General features: G+C 36.9%; 1 protein-coding gene across 1 annotated transcript in view; it reads left to right on the plus strand.

Annotated features, from left to right (window-relative positions):
- The window catches only part of LOC106056491 (cyclic nucleotide-gated cation channel beta-1-like), a 260,095-nt gene that overhangs the window by 2,158 nt on the left and 235,051 nt on the right, over window positions 1–22,886 (plus strand). The gene's annotated exons all lie outside the window — the stretch shown is intronic.

Consider the following 22,886-nt stretch of genomic DNA (forward strand, 5'->3'; position numbering starts at 1 on the left):
AAATCTCTAGATCTAGTTGTTGTTGTTTAATGCCATGCTATTCTGAGAAGTCTAAAAGAATAAAGGAGCTAACATTTTTGCTTAACTACGTCATTGTTGATGTAACTTCTTTTTCAGATTTTTGTAATCTAGTTATGTACACTTAATTGACAACATTATTCAACTAAACTTTTGATACCTGCGAGGTTTTCGTTTGAAACCCTGGAACTTGGGCTATTTTCGTAAAAACAATATCTCAAGCGTAGCAGTTGATCAAGTATCAGCCTCTTTCTGACCGCTAGTTAGTGGCCCATATGTTTTTCAATAAATGTTTGAGTTGTGACAATGTTATAGAGTGAAGCTACTTCCTCCGTGACGAGCTGATTTTGTACTAAAAAAAAATGGAAAGCGATAAGAAAAAAATGTGACTCTATGGGGACTAAAAAGTGCACAAAATTATCATTTAGTTTACAAATAAAACTTTGCTTATTGATACTTTCTTTAGTTTGTACACCGGTTACATCAGGACATTTTACTATTTATAGTTTTTTATCCGCTTTGAATGAAAATCCACAATAAGAAAAATTAAAAAGAAAACGTATAACTTTCAACTCTCATTGTGTATACAACGAATAATGGGAAATCCAAAGACTTTAATTTTTCATTAGTTTTAAATTTGGTCATTGCAAACTGCATATAGTATTATTATTTGTGATTTTTGTTTGTTTCTCATTTATTCATTATATAACTATTTCTTTCCTTTCGCTAAAATTGCATACTATACAAAATGCTTTTTTTTTTTTGTTTTGTTTGTTTTCACATTTTAAAATGTGTATCTGTTATGATATCAAGACATTCTTGTTCATTTTCAGTTTAAACTAGTTCGAATTTTCCTCACAATAAGACGATTAGTGAACTGTCTTGTTATTTCTATGCATGTCTCACCAAACATATTGACATCCCAGCATGCTCTCTCTTTACTGATCTCAACAACTTTATGAAGCGCTGAAGTTCAATTTGTCTTTGCGCTTTTTTGGTTTGTGAGATCCGGTTTGCGTTCTGTAACCAATAAAATACCATTGGATAGACAAAGAAGAGAAAGCGATATGGATTAGTTAAGTGAACTAAAAAAAGGGTAAGAAAATACACAGAAAAAGATTTGAATAGAGTTTGGTAGGTTACTGATATAGAAACAATGCTGTCAAGGTTACATTATGAAAAGATCGTTATTGTAACCTACACTTATCCGCGAAGGCTGCCACCATGATTTCCGTCATAACTTTGTTTTTGTTTCCTCCATTTGAGTTTCAGGATAAGTATAGTGATTTATACATATTACGCTCTTTAAACTTTGTGCCTTGTCAAGCCCACAGTGAGGCGCACAGGTGTAACTAGTTGATCATGGAAATGTACTGTTTTGTTTGACTTAAGTCTATGCCTGCCAAGTATTCGGACCTGATTTGTCAAGGGCCGGAAACAACGAGAACGTGTATCGGAGAAGTTATTTAGACTAAATGATAATATCAGTTCTATATGTTTATGTAGTGTCATGTTTCCAGGGGGTCATATTAGGTTACAGTTAATTTTTTTTTTTATATACAAAGACATATGTAATTTCTCTCTCTCTCTCTCTCTCTCTCTCTCTCGTCATATATTTATATAACCTTCTCTCCAAAGCTTTTTCCGTCTTTTCCACACTTTCTCTTTCTAGCTCTTTCTCTACTTCTGTTTCTCTTTTGTCTATCTATCTATCTATCTATCTATCTATCTATCTATCTATCTATCTATCTATCTATCTATCTATCTATCTATCTATCTATCTATCTATCTATCTATCTATCTATCTATCTATCTATCTATCTATCTATCTATCTATCTATCTATCTATCTATCTATCTATCTATCTATCTATCTATCTATCTATCTATCTGTTTATCTGTTTATCTATCTATCTATCTATCTATCTATCTATCTATCTATCTATCTATCTATCTATCTATCTATTTATCTATCTATTTATCTACCTATGTATCTATCGATCTATCTATCCTCGTATGTTTTTCTGTCTGAGTGTTAGTAGCCAAGTTAATCTATACAATATTAACCTACAATATGAAAAAAAAAATTGTATTTTTTGGTTAGCTATGAAACTCTATACACTATAGCAATGTACTAATAAAGATCAACATGCTAGAAATAACTTCATCATAATAAAGACGATAGAAAAAAATTGCTCAAGGTTTATGGTATTGATTATGTCTGTGGCATCTTTAGTTGAGTCTTTCTAGACTGAGTATCAAGGGGAGGTAACGCAGAGGGAGAAACTGATGTAACCTTTCTCTTAATGGAACAATGAACTCTGAACTCTGACAACTAGCGCGTGACGGGAAGAAGAGGAGGGGGCTGATAAGGGTTGCGGTCCTCCCAAAATAGTTTTGTATGGAGGAAGTGGATATCAAGATGAAAAAGGCAAACCAACATATAACAAAGCTTATATCAACTCACTTTATCCGATTGGTAAATACTTCCACATACCATATCCCAAACATGTCGTAGGCTGAAAATGAAACTGCATTATTATTCTTTGGCATAATCAAGACATGAATCAATTAAGGAATTAACAATTTATCAATTACTAACTGATAATTATGATTTTTATGGAAATTAATCTTTCAGTATTCACAGATACGGCTAAAATGTAGGGTTTTGTCCTAAGTTATTCCTCCCATCCCCGTTGTCGAATTAAAATGAAACTTTAAACAATTATTTATTGTACCTAACAAAACATGCATCAGTTAAAGCATTAACCCAATAGTCAGTTAATTATTGGAAATTATTTATTTTGTTTTATATCAAATACAGGAAGTAACTTCTCAATATTAAGAGATACGGGTGTAAGGGCGGGGTTCGTTCCCTTAGCTAAGCTTTGTGTTTTTAAAAAAAGGATTTTTTTTTTTAATTTTTTGCTTGCTTAAGTATGTATTTAGTTAGTTGTTACTTACTAATTAAAAAAAAAATAAGATCTCTTTCGCTGTGTCCTGTTTACAGTGACGCGGAGACAGAATGAAAGAACAATAGCAATTAGAACACAGACGAAAATCCAACAAACGTTGATAAAGAATGTTGATAAAGAATGTTGATAAAGAATGTTGATAATTCTGGAGATTGTGTGACGTAAAAAAAAGAATCTGTTTTCGACATTCCTAAACCAAAAAATAAAATGTCCGAAAGTCTTCAATAGCAAATTCGGCTGCCTTCTAAAACCCTAAACAGACAATCAGCTGCTTTTGTTTCCAACCTAACTCTAAGTAAAGTAAGTTTCCCCCCCCCCCTTTTATTTTTTCAGGCCATGCAGTCTATAGGGCAGATGATGTAAAGGTGAGCTATTTCTGTAACCCACAGTTAATGGAGATGTCATGTGGCCAGCACAACCACCAACCACCTTTACTTTTCCACCACAAATGTCAGAAACACATTGAAGCTGGTTGGACTCAGATGCAGCCTAGATATCCCGAAATTAAAAATCACATTTTTTACCTGGATTCGAACCCGGGACCTTTTATCTAGCTCTAGTCTTTTTTTTTTTTACTATAAAGTTATCGCTGCGCTATAAACCCTAAACACAAAATAACCAAAAAAAAAACTGATCCTAACTTTTAACTAACCTAACCATAGATAGATAGATAGATAGATAGATAGATAGATAGATAGATAGATAGATAGATAGATAGATAGATAGATAGATAGATAGATAGATAGATAGCCTTATAAAGCATTTTCTCAGATTTCTTTGTCATTGAATTAGATTAGGGGAAACAGCTCCATAGAAAACAGTGGATCAAACCTACTGATACACATTCCTACCTCACTCACTTGATCGCAAAGACACACACACAAACTCATTAACGCACACAAACTAACAGATACAGACTAACAAGGTCAAAAAAAAAAAGGTCAATAATATCCCAGATTCTTAATTTGGAAACAGGGCGGTGTAAATAAAAATAGCATTCTACGACCTCGTCATCACTCTGTGGATAGAACGCACGCAGACGATCAATAAAAGCATGTCGATATGAAGTCTAGCAGACTGGCAGACCCGAGGCTATTACCTTTATAAAGTCCTGTTTCTTGTTGTTTGGTTGTTCTGTCGCGTGCTGACAATGTACTAGATCTATATCTTGAGAGACTTCTACTATCATTTGTCTTTTGTTTATCAGGAAGGGCGAAGAGTGGAAGAAAGGAATAATTATACAGTTATTATATACTCATGTGTACTTAGAACAAACAACTTGCTGGCCAAAAGGCTGAGTTCTCGATATTGTATTTGAAGTGGGTGGCGGAGTGATACGTACAAACCAAACAACGCCTTTTTTCTATTCGCAATGAACTATGTTAACAGACATGGCCATTCTTAAGGGAGCTACATAAATAGTAGAATATACGATCAGGTATTAGGTTTTTTGTTTTTTTTTTTTGTGCAGACGATATCCTGGTTAGCTATACTATACTTATGTGTACCTAGAAGTAACAACTTGCTGGCCAAAAGGCTGAGTTCTCGATATTGTATTTGATGTGGGTGGCGGAGTGATACGTACAAACCAAACAACGCCTTTTTTCTATTCGCAATGTTTTAAAGTTGTTAACAGACATGGCCATTCTTAAGGGAGTTACATTAATAGTAGTGTATACTATCAGGTATTAGGATTTTCTGCAGAAGATATTCCGGTTGGGCTATAAGAAGAAGACGACTGGACTGCGCGCCCCCCCCCCCCACCCTCCACCCCCCTCCATGATATGCTAATGCGCTGAAAGCCTCCAAACAGCAAGAGAAGAGAGATTTGGTAGCACGTATCGTCACAACACCCTCGGGGCACAAGTCAAGGGCCCGTCGTCCATAATGACGATGGTCATTAGGGGATATTATAGGGGACTAGTGGTCAAACAAGGGAACAGCTTGGCTGCCTGGCTGCGGGCTGTGGCTAGAGAACAAACTATTTACATGCAAAATTAGGAACTTCTTTGTCGGATTGTATAATGACTTTGGCTCATTTGTTATAGCGTTTCTTCGTATGACTGTAGATTAATATTCTGGAGACTCTTCTAAATCATATGCATCGCAAGTAAGAGTCCTACATGCTGGGGTGTAAGAACAGAGTCATTCTCAATTACCCTCGTATTTTATTTGGGGCTGAAGTCATCACTATTTCACTAATCCTAGTTTTCCTAGTCATTATCTCCTCATAGTGTGGTTTAGGCTCGGTTAGAGCACTAGGTCTTCCTAGTATTTCACATTGATGTCCAACGCTTTGAGGCCCCCGTTTGATTATATCCACATAGCTGAGGTACAGGAGGAACAAACTTTCTTGTGCCCATAGCAAGTTACCCGGGGAAGTAGACTTTAGGGGTTCGTTCAAGCACCATATTAGGAATATCGAACATTACCAATAAATAACATTGCGAAATAAGTATCCAATGTTTCTCTTTCTACAAGACCCTGATGACAAGATTATCACGGATATTATTCAACCCGTCTTAAATGTGTTATAAGCATAGTTACTGAACAAGCCAACTTAAATCAACGTTTTTTAGGTATTTCTACCAATAACTGATACACACTGAGTGAAATGTAATTATATATCTGTCTAAGTGTTGTTCTTTTTCTCTCCTACGGTAGCCTAAATATCTCTCTCCTCATTGATCTACTTTACTAATTATTTCGTTATTTTCTAAAAGCAGTTATCGCATCCCACTTCCAACGTAATTTTTCGATTTAAAAAAATGAAAATTAAAAATTTATTTTTCTATTTTATTCCATCTGCGTCCTGGCTGTTTGACACTTGGACATACTGCCCGAGGGTGTGCGTCTCGTCTGCTCCAGAAGATTCCAATCTTTTCCCGTTGCTCCTTTCTGTCTGCTGGTATTTCCCCCCTGAGAGACACTCAAACAGAACTGTCCGCTGAAAGTATTTTAAACTTAAGTGACTAGATTTCAATACAAAGTTGGATCTGCAAGTTGGACCATCTGTCTAAATGTCTAGCTTTTACCAAGCGTATGTCGTTTTTCTGGGTCTTGCTGGAGTCTTGTTCACTTTATTTCTCCCCGTTCCGACGCTTGGATCAAATTGAAACATTGCACAATTATTCATTGTCGATAACAACACTCGAATCCATCAAAAGATCAACCAGTTAAATAATCTATTAGAAGTAATGAATTAAATTTGTTTAATATACAAAATGTACTGAGCTATAGGGGAAGGGGATACGTCTTGGGTAGACAATTAGGTTGGTCTCTTGAAAATTTGAAACTAAAAAGTGAATACTATTAAAAAATATTTTTGTACAAAGCTTATATAAACTAACTCTTATTACTCTCAGACCCATTTTCGGATTAAGCTGAAACTTCGCACAATTATTTATTGACATAGACACGACATGAATCAATAAAAAAAAAGTTGCAAAGGTAAGGGGAAACTAATACTTCAGTATTCACCTATAGGGCTAAATTTGTTAATGATATTTCTCCCCCTCGCATTCTCCCATCAAGTCGATACTTTCAACAATTAATTAATGTACCTAACAAAACACGAATCAATAAACGAAACTAGTCAATTAATTATTGGCAATAAATTATTTTGGATGATATCAAATAAGGGTAATAACTTGTACATTATCATTAGATAAGGACGGAGTTCTTCTCATTTAGATAATCTTTTTTATATTTTGCTTGTTAAGTACTTGAATAGCTCAGTGGCTAGCGGGTCGGCTTTATATCATGGAGGCTCGAGACCTCAAGTTCGAATTCAGACTCCCACTTTAAAAAAATAGATTTTGCAATAAGCAGTACAGAAACCCCAGTACAGAATCCTCAGTACAGAAACCTCAGTACAGAATCCTCAGTACAGAATCCTCAGTACAGAATCCTCAGTACAGAATCCTCAGTACAGAATCCTCAGTACAGAAACCTCAGTACAGAATCCTCAGTACAGAATCCACAGTACAGAAACCTGCCACCTCCCAGGAGACTGGTCCACAAAAGTGATTGGGCCGTAATTCTCTGAGCATGCTATAAACATACATTTTGCGATAAACAAAAACAAATAAATAACAATATTTCCAATCGTATAAATGTTCTATTGTTAGTCAATAGTACAATTAAATTGCTTTGATTTATTCAAAATATTTTTTACAGTTTCATTCAATATAAGCTTTGTTTTCTTTTTCTTTTGTTAATGGTCAAGCATTGTAGTTAAATAATTCTCTAGTTCACATATATCTAGTCAACATATCTCCCATTCCCTGGAGATGGTTAATGCATAAAATAAAACTAAAACCCAACAGTGGTAATGATCTCTAAAATACGACAAACATACATACAAATGCTTGGAGAGGGGAGATGTTTTAGTTAAAAAAACAAACTTTGCTTCTGTGGGGTTATTTTTATTATAACTAGAGTTAGGTTTATTTTCTATATTTGTTTTCTCCTAATGGAGATGTTGTTTTTTTTTAAAGTTGTTTTTTTCCAAAGGGAGATATAGGCGTAGAGGAGAATAGTTCACGAGGTCATGGAATATTTCTATAAGATCGAACGTAGTGTGCCATTAGCCCAGTTCTATTGCTGTGAGACCCGGAGATATAGTACAGTGCGAAATCCCCCTCCTTTGCTTTAATATTATATTTAGGTTTATATCTTCCTTTTTTTTGAATATTCTTTTTCTCCATGTCATAAATTCTGAAATAGCAAAGTTACGATTAGAGATTTGTAAGAAAATTAGAAGGTAATTGTGTTTATGTTGTTTTTTTTTTATATTCTGGTTTGCTTGTTTTTTAATATATATATTAAATCTAAGTTTTGCTTCACATTAAAAACAACAGCATACTAATTCTATTTATCACTCATGTATTGCAGATTAACGTGACATTGACTTTAGTGAAGCTAGCAATTTTTACGTTTGGCTCGTATCTCTTCCAGAGCTGAGATTCATGCTTCTTCGCTGTCCAGAGATGTCTTGGTGACTTGGTCACCATCTCTGCTGTCTCGGGCTATGTCTTCCCAGCAGTCAACACCATCTCTGCTGTCTCGGGCTATGTCTTCCCAGCAGTCAACACCATCTCTGCTGTCTCGGGCTATGTCTTCCCAGCAGTCAACAGAAATGCTTTGAAGTCCTGTTTAATTACATCCACATAACGGAGGTGGGGACAACCGTTTTTTTTTTTTCCGGAGCCTGTCACAAGTTTCCATTAAGGATGACTTTCGGGATATGATTGTCTTCAATATGGCAGACATACAGTGGCGTAGCTAGGGTGGGGGGGATGGAAGGGTCCAAATTCGAAAGTCCTTCCGGACCCCAACTTATTTTCTTTTTTACATTAAATATTAAAAATCATACCACTACTATTTAATCCAGTGTTATGACATGATTAGGAATTAGTTATTTGTTTCGGGAATAAGGGGAAAGTTTTAATTAGCGACAAGTGACGTGACAGATCTTTAAAAAATAAGAACGCTCTAAGTGAAGCTAAAAGGAAGACGCTTCATCTAGAGCAGTAGACTTGAGTACAATAGAATAGATACGGATTTACGGACATAGCTGACATCGGACGATTCCCTTCTTGAGTATTAAACATATTTGTAGAACAACATATCAGCGTCGACTACATATTTGATTGTTTCGGCCTTTCGCCGGTGTTACTGAAGTAGTTGAGTTCAGCGTTACTTCCAGTCAGATCTACACTAGATATATTTCCAAGAAGCAACACCGCGCGGAAGCCTTAACACCAGCTATTCACGTGGAGTAGAAAATACTGGGCAGCATTGACCTAGATGATGTTATAGATGACCTTTGCTGCACAACGTGAGGCGATATGAAATGAGATGTGTCACTTGTGCATCATCTCGCCAATAAACAATGGTATTTAATGGTATCCAATAAAATGATCAGAAAGACGCAAAGAATAAAGGCGCATTCCTCGTGCCATATGCTAGGACAAATTTGTACAAGTGCTCCTTCTTCCTTAGTGCTATTAGAGCATGGAATGGGTTGCCTGAGCTAGCCAGGAAAACCAGTGACTTGACAGAATTTAAGTCATTGGTTAATATGCATGACTAAATGCATGACGCGTAGGACGTTATCATCTTCTTTTTTGAAGTAACGTCTGTATTATATAAGATAAGATAAGATATTGTTCAAGAAAAGAGTCTTAATGATTGTTTTTTTTTACTATTATTAATATTACGCTTCTGGTGTGTTCGCCATCTGAGATTCAGGCACCCACCATTATGCTTGCCCTCCCTGTGGGCTCTATGCTGAGTCTTTTTTTTTTTCTCACAGTTGTTTGTGTCAATCTTGAAGTACTTCATGTTTAGCTTACTTACCTACATCATTGTATCTTACGAGAGGATGACCTTCCGCTCTCCTAGCTTCTATTACATCACCATATAATGTCAGGAATATGTATCAGGTGTGAAGGATGAGATATTTAACTAGAAAAATATTTTTTTTAAACTTAAGCGCTTGGCTCCTGAACCTTTGTAAAGATTGGAATTTTAAATTTTCGGGATTTTTAGGGCGCCCCTTAGTCCACGTAACTCTAAAAGGTACCTGACTTTAAATTGGGAAAGTAAAGGCGGTTGGTCGTTGTGCTGGCCACGTGACACCTTGTTCGTTAACCTTTGACCAAAGAAACAGATGAGCCTAACATCATCTGCCCTATAGATCGCAAGGTCTGAAAGGGGAACTTTACTTTAGATAGACGAACAGAGTGGTAGATACATGCTTTGTAAAAATACCCTGTCATTAAACTCTGTATAAAACATTTTCTGAACTGTTTGGATGGGTTTTTTCCCCGTTAAGAATTGTTTTTTTTTAAAGAAGAAAGAACAAAAAAAGAAAAAAAAAACATCACACAAAATGCAATAGAAGGAGACAGGACAGCAATCAGTTTCTAGCATGAGTATCGATCCAAGCCTGATAAACATTCATAAATTATTCATTTCGATTACGGACTGGGCTCGTCCTGTGAGACTATCACTTGGACACTGGCCGAGCTTGAGATTATGATGTGACTTCTGTTTACCGTGAGCTTGGCCGAGGTTTTTACAGGACCAGAGTGCCAACATGGATGTCTCCCTTTGTGTGGTCACGAGCCCTTTTCTTCTTCAGACATGACTTTAGTGGCTCGCTCATAGGAATTGGTCGATTTTTTGAATTTTTTTTTGTAAATAAAATATTATTTGGTTAGCGTGACTCTAACTTAAGCAGTTACTAAATAAATATTGTGTTTGATGACTACTTGTTAGGTTCTCCATTTCTATGAAATCTCCATGACATGACCCAAATACAGGTGACATGACCTCGACATCTTACACTCCAAAATCATTAGCGACCTTGAACTTGTTTGACTACTCCTGATGATCATGTATTATGATATGAGGTTTTGTAATTTTGGTATTGTTAGAAGTAGTAATGGATTGAAGCACTACACTCTCTATAAAATGCTTCCAAAGGCATGCGCCTCAGATAACCTGTGACAACCAATTCATCTTCTGTCCTTCACGCGTGGCTCAGGTATAGTACATAAGAAATAGACTGGGCTGAAGAATGGGGCAAAGACGAGTAACTGGGCACCTAAACCAGTAAGCTTAGGGCTGGAGGGACTCGTTGGCTACCCACCTGGAAGGTGGAAAACCCTGAATTTAAACCTCTGCCACCTTGAAACTATACCCAACTAGTGTGGCAACGAAGAGGACTCAGCATATCTACTAAACTGAAAGTCTACAATGCTGTAGTCCTCCCGTCACTCCTATATGCATTAGAGTCCTGGACCCTATATTTCCGTCACACCAAAAAGCTAAACTCCTTCCATCTACGCTGTCTAAGGAGTATCCATAAGGTGCGTTGGTCCGACCACATACCAGACACAGAAATCTTAAGACTGTCCAACATGACCAGTATCAATGCGACAGTAAAAAGGTCCCAACTTTGATGGGCGGGACATGTTGTCCGCATGCCAGAGAAACGCCTTCCCAAACGCCTTCTGTATGGGGAGCTGTGTGCAGGAAAGCGCTCCCAAGGAGGCCAATACAAGCGCTACAAAGACACTCTCAAGAGCTCCTTCAAGGAATGCGATATCGACATTCACAGCTGGGAAGCACTAGCTCTCAATCGCTCCTCATGGCATGAAGCTGTGAGTCTCGGAGTCTCAAGATTTGAAGCAAGAAGAGTGGCCAGGGCGATAGAGCGTCTAACCAACAAAAAGCTGAGAGAAGAAGAAGGCCTATCTGCAACTGACCAAACCTACCCATGCCATGTATGCGGCCGGCTTTTTAAAGCGAGGATTGGACTCTACAGTCATCTTCGAGTCCATAGGAAATGATATATGTGCTCATCTTCGACAACGAAGGAGGAGCTATATATATAAACCCAACTCAAAGAAAAAAAATAGAAGAGTCGGCGACCACTAGGCAGTTTGTCTGAATCATTAACTGCATAGCTAAGGTTTAAAATCAAGAGTACACTTCTAGATAACTGCACTGCTAGGCTGACAAATTCCACAAGCTTGAAACTACCATTTTAGAAACAACACCCCTTCTCTTGTCAGTGGAACCAGTTTCTCATAGTTTAATATCTTAATGTCGAGACTATGTCCCCTGCTTACTTGTTAAAGGCTATTTAAGACGCTTCCCATTTATGAGTGTTAATTAGATATATCTAATCCTTAATGGATACACCTGGCTATGACAACCTTTGAGATCCCTAAAAGTTGTGTACATAATGTCAACTAAATATCTAATATGTATCTAATATTCACAAAGTTATTCACCAATAAACCAATTCATAAACTCGCATAATGAATTCATTCACTCACGCTGTCCATTCAGTTCTGTCATTATACATATGAAATATACTGGGCAGTTAAACAAGGACATTTACTGTCACATCTACCATTCACTTTTCAGTGTCTCTGTTGTTAGGTGTGTCCAGACCTACAGTCTATGTTGTGACATCTTCTCTCTTGCTGTGACTCGTACAGTTACCTCGTTTCACTAGTTTTCCTTTCAGTGTTTCCGTGTAGTACCTCAGTTGGATGTGTCAGCCCTACGATCCTCCACAGTGTCTCGGCGTCGTGTGCCTGTATGGATGTGTCAACACCGCCGTCCTTCCCATTGTGTCTCGTGTGACATCTTGCCTCTCCAGGCAGCTTGTACGAGTTCTCTATTTCCTTCAGTTTTCTCCAACGCTGAAGAGCGCAGATTAAAATTTTCTAGCCATTTATCGATTTTTGTTTTGAAGCGCGCGCTGTGGACCCCTTCAAATATAAAGATACGGTACGTGGAAAAATAAAGCGATAAAGAGACAGAAAGAGACAGACAGAAAGAGAGACAGAGAGAGAGACAGAGTGATAGAGTCAGAGTGACAGAGAGAGACAGAAATAGTGAGAGACAGAGAGAGAGAGGATATATAATATATAAAGATACCGAAATGGGGAGAAATAAAGAGACAGAGAGAGACAGAGACAGAAAGACAGAGACAGAAAGACGAAAGACAGAGAGAGACAGAAAGAGAGCCAGAGAGAAACAAGCAGAGAGAGACAGAGAGAGAGAGGAGAGAGAGAGACAGAGAGTGTGTAGAAAGAAAGACAGCGACAGATTAAGTTGACAGAAAAAAATAGACAACGGAAAAAAGATGGCCAAAGATTTAATGGTAAGAGAAGAATTGGAGTAAAGAGAATCACTTCAGAGGTTTAGGTAAATAAGAGACATGAATGCGCAACAATAGTAGTGATGTATTTTGTACACGAGGGATTCTTATATACACTGAAGTGGTTTAAAGATTCCCAGGCTTCAGTCATGTATTATGACATTAGAGATTTTTTACATTAAGTATTTATACATATTTTCTTTATACAAATGTTTGCACTATAACCGTTTAAAGTTTCTTATATATTTATTTACACTGCTCCCGTATACAAACTTAATCCATTCGTAATGCAGAGTTTGTTAAGTAAACCACTTGTTCTAGAATAAAACTTTAATTTCTTTCTGACTCTAGGAAATGAAATAAAAATACGTTGAATATATTATAATATAATAAATTTAACTAGTTTTACTAAATACCATCACTGTTTACAACACAACATCAACATTTTACAGCACAAAATCAAAGTTGTACAGCACAACACCACAGCTTTACAACTTTACAACACGACTTCATTGTTTTACAGTCTGACGCCATAACTTGAAAAAGCAATATTACAGCTTCACAACACGACATACTACTTTAGCACAATATCACTGGAAAGAAAGAGTGTGCAATACTGAGATCCTTACGCAAACAGGTATTTCCAGCATCTTTACAGCCCTCAGACGACGACTCCTGCTCTGGCTTGGACATGTTCGACGGATGGAGGGCAATCGCATCCCGAAAGTCATTCTCTACGGACAACTTGCGACTGGCTCAAGACAAACTGATCGCTTCCACCTCCGTTACATAGATGTAGTAAAACGGGACCTCAAATCAGTGAACATCAATACTGACCATTGGGAAGACAGCTCTAGACCGCACCAGATGGAGAGAGACAGTGACCAAGATGGAGAGAGACAATGACCAAGAAAGCTATGGACAGCGAAAAAACATGGTCCTCAGCTCTGGAAGAAAAACGTACCATGTGAAAAATGGCCAACTCCTCTACCACCAAAGCGAAAGCCACCTTAACCTGCAATATTTTACATCACATTTCACAAAGCTTTTATCAACTCACTCTGTCTGGTAAAAAGGTGTGTACACGTTATTTCTCCAACACCCATTCTCGGATCAAACTGTTACTTAAAACAATTATTTATTATACCTAACAAAACATGAATCAATAAACACAAACACTTAATAAGCCAATGAATTATTGGTAATTTATTAATTTGGTGAATATCAAATAAGGGAAATAGCTAGTGCATTATTGCTAGATAAGGTTTTAAGGATGGAATTCTTTCCCTCTAGATAAGCTTTTTTTTTATATTTATTTTGCTTGTTCCAGCACAAGAACCTACTATTTCTTTCCTATCCAATAGTTAATACAAAGACATTTATTGATCAAGTGTGATTATGTCTTATCGTCCGACCTTGTCTCCGGCTGCTTTAGTACCAGCCTATCTATTTCCTTTCACCCAACTACCACCAACCCCCATACCACAAGTGCAATATTGAGACATCTGCTTCTCCCTTCTAGGTTCCTGACTCGTATTCAGCCAAGCAGTCTTGGTCATAAACAATAAGTGGCCAGCGATGGGCGGGTATTGATTGCGGTGTCATTAGAGCTGTGGGCATCAGCTGCCCAACGAATTGTGAAACCCACCGCGCCTTGGTCATTTTCAGATCATTCTGTCCACGCACGTCGCCCGACGACACCCCGACTCACGCACAATGTGAATAATACTATTGGGGAAATAGAAAGAAAGCGTGAGTGTAAAGAAAAAGGGCGAAAAATAAATATAGGATCAACTAAAGAACGAAAGAAAATTATTTCTTGGTAATGGCAACATCTGTCTGGTCAATTTATTTTGGTTGACGACGGTCAGTCGTGTTTTTTTTTCCTCTTTCTTTTGATCTTTATATTTCTGCTTTTTGTTTGACTTTCAACGTCTTCTGTGTTAAGATCTCAGTTGGGAATGACAAAGGGTTACATACAAGTATTGAGCTTTAAGTAGCATTGAACTTTAAACTCTTCGGCATTGAAGCCTTAGTATGCTTCCATCATTTAGTCAATTCCCTTTACATCTTTACCTCTCCTTCACCTCTCCTTCACCTCATCTTCACATTCACCTTCACAATCACCTTCACCTCACCTTCACCTCACCTTCACCTTCACCTATTTCTTTGTTGCAACGATGAGGCATCACACATGATAATTTCATGTGATGTAACGAGGGCTAGATACTTGCACGGCGACGCCGATGCTTCTCCATGTCTGACCCTGCCGAGTACCTCTAGTTAGATTATTCGCCCTGGCCCTGAACATGTGGCCATTGTAGTCCATCTTGGGACTCCTCCGCCCTGACCGGTGACCTTAGTTGAGAAAGTCTTACGCCCACCCGTACATGGTTACGTCCGCTAGCTAATGCGGTTTTACAGGGCATGGCACTAGAAGCCTGTTAAGGTGTGTGTGTGTGTGTTGTGTGTGTCTATGGCTACGTTGAGAAGAAGCTAGCGATTGGTTGGTGGCGATGCAGTGTGAGAAATGCAAGATTAGCATCACTATCGTAAGCTGTCTCCAGTAGGCAAGAGTGTACAGACGTGTTTTTATAGAGAATAAGATTATTTTTTTTAAACAAGTTTATTTTCTTTAATTTCACGTTTCATTCGCCTAGACTCTATACTGTAATACAACTTCTATTTAGTCTAGTTAGCAAAAAAAAATTATTCAAATTATTTCAAGCTTTATAAGATAAAATATAATACAGCAGTTGAGTTGTCTACCAGCAGTTTGGTGCTATAGGTCAACGACCGTTGACGGAGCCACTTGTGAGAGATTTAGGTGCTGGAAGGGGACAAGTGAGACCGACCACCCGAAGTGGCAACATTTCAGACCTTTTCAACTCTTCAGCATTGAAGCCTTAGTTTGCTTGCACCATTTAGTCAATTCCGTTTACATCTTTACCTCTCCTTCACCTCATCTTCACATTCACCTCACCTTCACCTCACCTTTACCCTCACCTTCACAGTCACGTGCCTTTTTTCAGTGCCCCCTTATGCTAGACACTCATTTACTAACTGATGTGTCCGTGTTTTTTAAGACAAAGCCTAAGTTGCACTTTCTTATAGGCACGTACAAATCTCGACTGTTGTCACTTATTAAACTTTTTTTTTTCTCTCAGTCTGTCTGGTACACATTTTTGTAGATATTTTTTCTCCCACTTCCCAGTCTCGGATCAATTTGAAATTTTGCAAAATTATTAATAGTTAATGACAACACACGAATCAATAAAAAAAATTACCCAATTAATTATTCATATTGGTGGTAATTAATTCGTTTTGTTTTATATAGAAAAAAAAGAGTTAAACTTTGCAGTATTAGAAGACATGACATTGATTTTGCGGTTCTTCCCCCTTAAATAATTGATGTTCTTATATACATTTGTTTTTATTTTGCATGTTTCTTTTCAAATAAGGATTTAAAGTTTGGACTCGGTTATCATATACACCATTTCTCTTCTTCTGGATAGCTTTTTTTTTTAAATAAATAAATAAATTTAGCTGTAGGCTGAAATGTGCCATTGAAAAAAAAGCTTCATGCCCTTATCTTCTCCAGAACCTCAGAAAGGGTCCAGCTAATTCTTTACAGATGAGGCCATAGGGTTCTATTTGTGATGAGATAATTGTGGAAACATTTTTTCTTTCTTCATCTCTATGAGAACAGTGTCTTCCACAAGCTAGGTCTGAAGGGTATTAGACTGTTACGATCGAGTTTGTAATTGTGTTTCTCCTCAATTTAATTGTAAAATGTGTTCGTCCTGGAGAGGACGTTAGTAGAAATTGATATTAACTTGCTGACTTGGTATGCTCATTCAGGGCCGGGTAAGGGAGGGAAGGCAGGACTACTGCCCAGGGGACTCCCAAAGAAAGGGGTATCCACAAGAAAGGGGCCACTACAAAAGAGAAAAAAAATTATATTTCGACGGATCAGCAACTTTTTTTCTTTAAACATTTTTTTTTCGCATTTTTATGTAGGCATTTTATTAAACCAAAGAAAAATTTAATTTAATTTACAAGTACTTTATTTTTTTATAATATGACTTGCGTTTATATAATAATAATTTTACAAAAATGAGGCAGAAGAGCCCCAAAAAGAGGCATATAAAGCCCCAAAAAGAGGCAACGAAAAGAGACCTAAGGCCCAAGGATTCTGAGGTTTCCTTTTAAAAATAAATAAATAATAATTTCAAGGATTTCGTTCGTTTGGCGTATATGACACATGTGTACGTATATGTGTCTACAACAGAGGACATTAGACAACCTAATGATCAGCAGTTTTGAACAATTTCTGAACAATGTAAACCTTAATTGTTTTAAAAAAACATGGAACTCACGGGTTTGTCTTGTGTGTTTTGGCTATGTAATCTTCTACTGAATAATTTAAAAAAAAAAAAAAGAAAAATCTCGTTGAAAAATAATAATAATAAGTGACGTTTTTATTAAAGATTTCGAAAAAGTGTAGGGGCTTCTATAAAAGTTCTGCCCCAGGGCCTCAGCATACGTAAATACGGCCCTGTGCTCAATACTCTACCGACTACTCTGGAAATCGTAAATTCCAGTTCAGGTGTCAGTTTGACTAATGTAAGTGAGTGTGTGTTTCAAAGCTGGTTATGTAGAAAGGCATTATGTATTGTTAGTTGTATAGTGAGAGAAGGAGATCATTAATTTAATGTTAGTCTCGTAGAATGATGTAAGATAAGCGGCGATGTCGTAAGCTGTTCAGTACGAGAGACGAGTCCAGGATGCCAGAGTGTAAAGATGTGTTTTTTGTAATAAACTAGATTTCGTTCTACATACCATTTGCTATTATTACTTAAGTTTACTACACCATAGTTGTGACAGAACGTAACTTTATAGCTTTGAACAGACTGTTGTCCCATTGTGAAATAGAGGGAGAAACATGCCCGCTGGTAATTTCCAAAAATGGACTGCTGGTGATCTCTTACAAGGACCAGGGTACATACATTACTAAACTTTCCCTTAAAGTTATCTTTTAAGTTAATTAAAAATCAAACCCTTCACAAGCAGATATTAGACTTATCTGTGCTAACCGTGGCAACATATGTAGGTAACACCTGGTTCTTCATTATCAAAAAAAAAAATGATTCCGTAATCTTCGTATTTATGTTAAATACTTTACAGTTGTTTTTTTGTGACGTCTCCATTGTTTATTTCCCTTTTTACCTTTGGGACCATTCTCTCTAGTATAGCGTGACTGGGCTATTGGAATGGGGTTGGATTATCCAAGCTAAAGTTGCCAGTTCTGTTTTGGGGCTGTAGTAGCGTCACTGCTTATTAAGTCAACTTAAAGAGCTGAATACATGTGTCTGTAAAGATACATCTGATGATGCGTGCATTCTGACAAAATAAGTTTTTGTTTACTGCATTTAGGCTACTTCTATTATGAATATTGTTTTAATTACTTTCTGTTCTTAGGTTCTACGTTTTCACCATTGGTGGGATATTGTGTTCGCTTGGTGCTGTGTTTCTGTTAGACGGAGTTGTCGATCCATGGTTCGTGTTCAGGCGAAGCCACTCGTTATAGAAGGCCTAAACACTGACCTGTAACGTCACAACCTGTGGGCAGTTTATACCAATAGCTCGTTGCCACGCCACAGGTCTGTACGACGTGGCAACGAGCAATTTGATCTAAACTGCCAAGAGGTTGTGACGTTGTGGTCAGTGTTCAGACCTCTTTAATGCATGTTCTCGGTTGAGGTCAAGACCGTCCCTTATTTCACTATATTTAATTTCCCCTTTTCTCTCTTTTCAAATGTTGGCCCCTAGTACTGTATTTATATAGTTAATATTTATTTGTCATTCAGCAAGCTTGGTTTGCCTTTACCACTGTCTAAAACTGACGCTCCAAAGCACTGTCTCTACAGAACAAGATCCAAATCTTTAATGCAAACGACAAGTCGGCTCTTTTATTCGGTTCTGATACATGGAAAGTCAAAACTAGAAAAACTCCAGTCCATCACAAACAGTTGCTTATGCCGAATATTGGGAATAAGGTGGCCCGAAAGGAACATCTTGTGAGAAAGAACCAAGCAAAAAACCCATAGCTGAGGACAAACAAAAAGGTAAGTAGTGCTGGATAGGACACACCCTGCGAAAACCTAGAACCAATAATGCAAGGCAAGCACTTGATTGGACCTCGCAAGGAAAAGTGGGCAGACCCAAACAAATCTTGGAAGATGTCAGTCATCTGCGAATCTGAGGATATTGACATGAAAGCAGATGAAGAAAGCTTCTCAGAACCGATTGGAGAGATATGGTTTCGGCCTTTATGCTCCCCTGGGGGTTCACAGGAAAAAGTCAAGTAAGTCAATAGTTTCCACTTGTCCGGTCATTATACCAGTAGTCCAACGACCATATCCAGTCATTAAACCCTAATCTCCAAATACCTTATCGATAATTCAGTAGCCTCATCATTCCCTGTCATTCCCTGTCATTATAGTCCTACCAGAATTCACAATACGGTCGGTCTTTAAAAAAAAACCATAAACTCCGCTATTTTGATTTGACATCTTTCTTTTAAATGAACACATTTATCTAAAAATAAGCTTAGATTATTGTAAATATAACTCTTAGCGTCAAAGTTACATTTTTTTTTATTTCAAACTCTGAAAATTACGATATTAAAAAAATATAAATTCAACCTGCAATGCGTTTGATGAACAATGGCCCCAAGGGAATTAATTAATTTTTTTTTACAATCTTTGTTACCGTTCCTAACATATCGGACTATTTTCTCGTCTGCTGCAGACATGAATTATGTTGGTTATTTCGAAAGCATGCTCTAGGACCCTTAAGGGAATAGCATAGAAAATTAAGGCTGGAAAGAAGTGCAAGTAATAGTTGATTTATGTTTTAAACAAAATGTTGAATATCCAGGCTAGTGACCTCACGTGACAAGGTAACTTGTTTCTTCGTTTAGTCCATTTGACGAAATATACACACACACACAATGAACTTTTTTTTTATATCAGTTCTACTTTATGTCCAACTAAAATCATTTAGATCGGATATGATCGCATAGGTGTCACAGCATTGTTTGAGAATCACTGTGACATGAAGTGACTAATGTTCAGTAGGAATAATTGTGTTCCTTTCATGTGAAAAGCTCTTGGTCTGAATCTGACCACCCGGTGAAAAGCTCTTGGTCTGAATCTGACCACCCGGTGAAAAGCTCTTGGTCTGAATCTGACCACCCGGTGAAAGGCTCTTGGTCTGAATCTGACCACCCTGTGAAAAGCTCTTGGTCTGAATCTGACCACCCGGTGAAAAGCTCTTGGTCTGAATCTGACCACCCGTTGAAAAGTGAGTTGCTACTTTGTCCTCTGTGAGATGTGACATAAAATTTTCGTTAGAGCAGGAGATTTGTAATCCGTGTGCTCGTGAAATGCATTCATGCTTTGGACTTATAATTTGTGATTTATGATTCTTTAATGATTCTTGAAGATATTGTTTATTTATTCATTGAGCCTTTTGGCTGGAAAGCCTTTGTATTCTATTTCATATTAATAAATGGATTATCTGCTGACCAGTGAGTTACTTTGTGTTTTCTAATATCTATTGTGCTACTCTAGTTATAAGCTCTACACTACATTCGTGCTAGTAAGCTAACACCAAGAGATGAACTGCACACTCATAAACATTAGAAGTGTTACAATAGGATAGTCATTAATAAAAAAAAAAAATGGTTATGACATTCGCAGTGAGAGTGAAACACTGTAACATTTGCTGCCAGTTTTGGGAACCTGTACACTTTGATTAGCTAGTTTGATTAGCTAGTTCATTTCACCCACCTTGCACCAAATGAAGAGGGTGTAAATCGGATAGCAAGCATTTAAAAAAAAAATCAGGACGCTCTTAAACGTGGCCCCTATCTGATAACATCTGTTAAGGGCCCAAATAGGTGAAAACAGACTTCATTTTGTTAGGTTCTAAATGGACAGCCTGAATTGATGCGAGGCCAAGGAAAGAATGTATCTTTATGTGATCCACCAATTTGTGCTGTTTATGGTAGGCGCTTCAAAATCATCCTTTAAAACTTAACAGAAAATAAACAAAAATGATTCTTTTAGTAATGCAATGTAACCAATTTAACCAAATAAACTGTCTTGTGTTATTCCAAGATCAATTGGATGGTACAATCCAGCTAGTAGTTCCCTTTGGCAAAGGATTTTTTTTTTCTTTCTGACTCAATAATGACAACTCCTGAGTCCTAATATTGAGTTATCTGTTCTTTTTTTTTTCCCCATTTCTCTGGTCGTTTTTTAGAACTTTCTAAATGTGAACCAACACATACACACATAGAGAATACACACACACATACGCTACGTTTGGGTCTTCTCACGCATGCACGCAGGGTGTACTGGGAAAAGTTGAAATTCACTGCCAAGAGCGATAATCTCGAGCACTTATCTATCTCTACCATTACCTCCCTTTTATGTTGTGACATTTCTGTTAATGTATCATTTTTAAAAAACATGTACATGAACTAAAGAAAAAAGAGATTCTACAAAATAGAATTAATTAACTTGTAAACTCGAATACATCAAAATATAAACCTGTTCAGATGGAGTCTCCATCCGGTGGCTACTACAGTCAATGTGCTTAACTTTGAGTAAGGTCAGTGAATAACAGATTCCAATTAATAACAAAATTTGTATGGTATTTTCTACTAGTAATAGATTATTAGAATAAAAAAGAATTAAACCCTAAATACTAAAATGAGAAATGTAAACAAATGATGTATGAAAATTTTACTGAGACAAAACTATGAGGTAAAAACAGGAATTAAATAGTTATTGCCTCAGATATCCACCGAATGCCAACTTTAGCAGAGTCCTTATCATTTGAATTATTCTCCCAGGGGGAACTTCGTAATGTGGGCACATTAGAAAAAGTAAAACAAAAACTTTAAAAAAAGTTTATAAAAAGATTTTAAAAAAACAAGAAAAATATACAAAATACTGTAACAAAAATCTTATACAAAGTGTAATTGTAGTCATTAGTTTCGATCAGTCATGTCATTAGATGTGTAATAGATGTAGATAAACAACAATAAATCTGTGCGATTGTTTCATGCTTTTAGCTTTCTCAATACAATATAATCCTATCACTTATCTAGGACCAGATGAGAAAATGAGGCAGGAATGAATGATGTTGTGTTGTATCTGGGTGAATTTTGTGCTTTTTAAAAGCATTTATTTAAAAATAAAAGGATAGGGAACAACATGAATTTCGTATTCATGGCTCAAGCCAACATACTAACCACTCTGCTAGTGAGGTGCGATGAAGTAGTGATGCATAGTTATCAATTGCTTGTTTCAAACTTACTTTAAAGCGGCGACTAATTCAGCTTATACTGCCACTTCAGCCAAGTACAATTTCTTTCCCTTGTTTGAGTTACCGAACAAATGAATTATCAATAGTTAATTACCTAATTAGTAGCTTTTTAAATCGAGATTTGTGTTGTCAGGTAAAAGAAATAATTATGCAAAATTTCAGCTTGATCCGAGATTGGGTGTGGGAGAAATAACGTGTACAAACTTTTTACCATACAGACAGAGTAAGTTAATTTAAGTTTTGTAAAAAAACAACTAACTTTTCCACACAAAATAATAATAATAATAACTGCCTGTCAGAAGGCGTTACTGCTGCAGACCTGCCACATCACCAGAAAATGTATCAGTGGAAACTGATAAAGGGACTACGATGAATTTTATTTCCCTTTAACGAAACTCGACCCTGGCAGCGTCAGAGAATGAATACTCGTTCGTTTCTAACATAATAATAATAATACAAAGAATAATAGTAAAATCATAAACTTTAAACTTTTGTTTTCGGAATTCAAAAATAATTTTGAAAAATATTCTCCATTAACATACTACTAGTATATTGAGTAACTGGGTAAGCACAGTTAGATTTGGAGATAAGTCCGTTAAAGATTGAAGCTAACACCAGGCCATGCGAAACCCTACGGCCTGTTGGAATAATCTTTCCCCAGGCGGTCAGGATTGAAGCAAAGATTCTTAGAACCCCTAATCTGCCACAATGTTCCTCTACAGTCTACACCATTCTAGTTAACATCATTTTCAGAATTAGGACCAGAACTTTATTTTAGCTATTCCAGAACAAAAATAAATCCGA

This window comes from Biomphalaria glabrata, chromosome 15 (assembly GCF_947242115.1).
Source record: "Biomphalaria glabrata chromosome 15, xgBioGlab47.1, whole genome shotgun sequence".
Classification (NCBI taxonomy): Eukaryota; Metazoa; Mollusca; class Gastropoda; family Planorbidae; genus Biomphalaria; species Biomphalaria glabrata.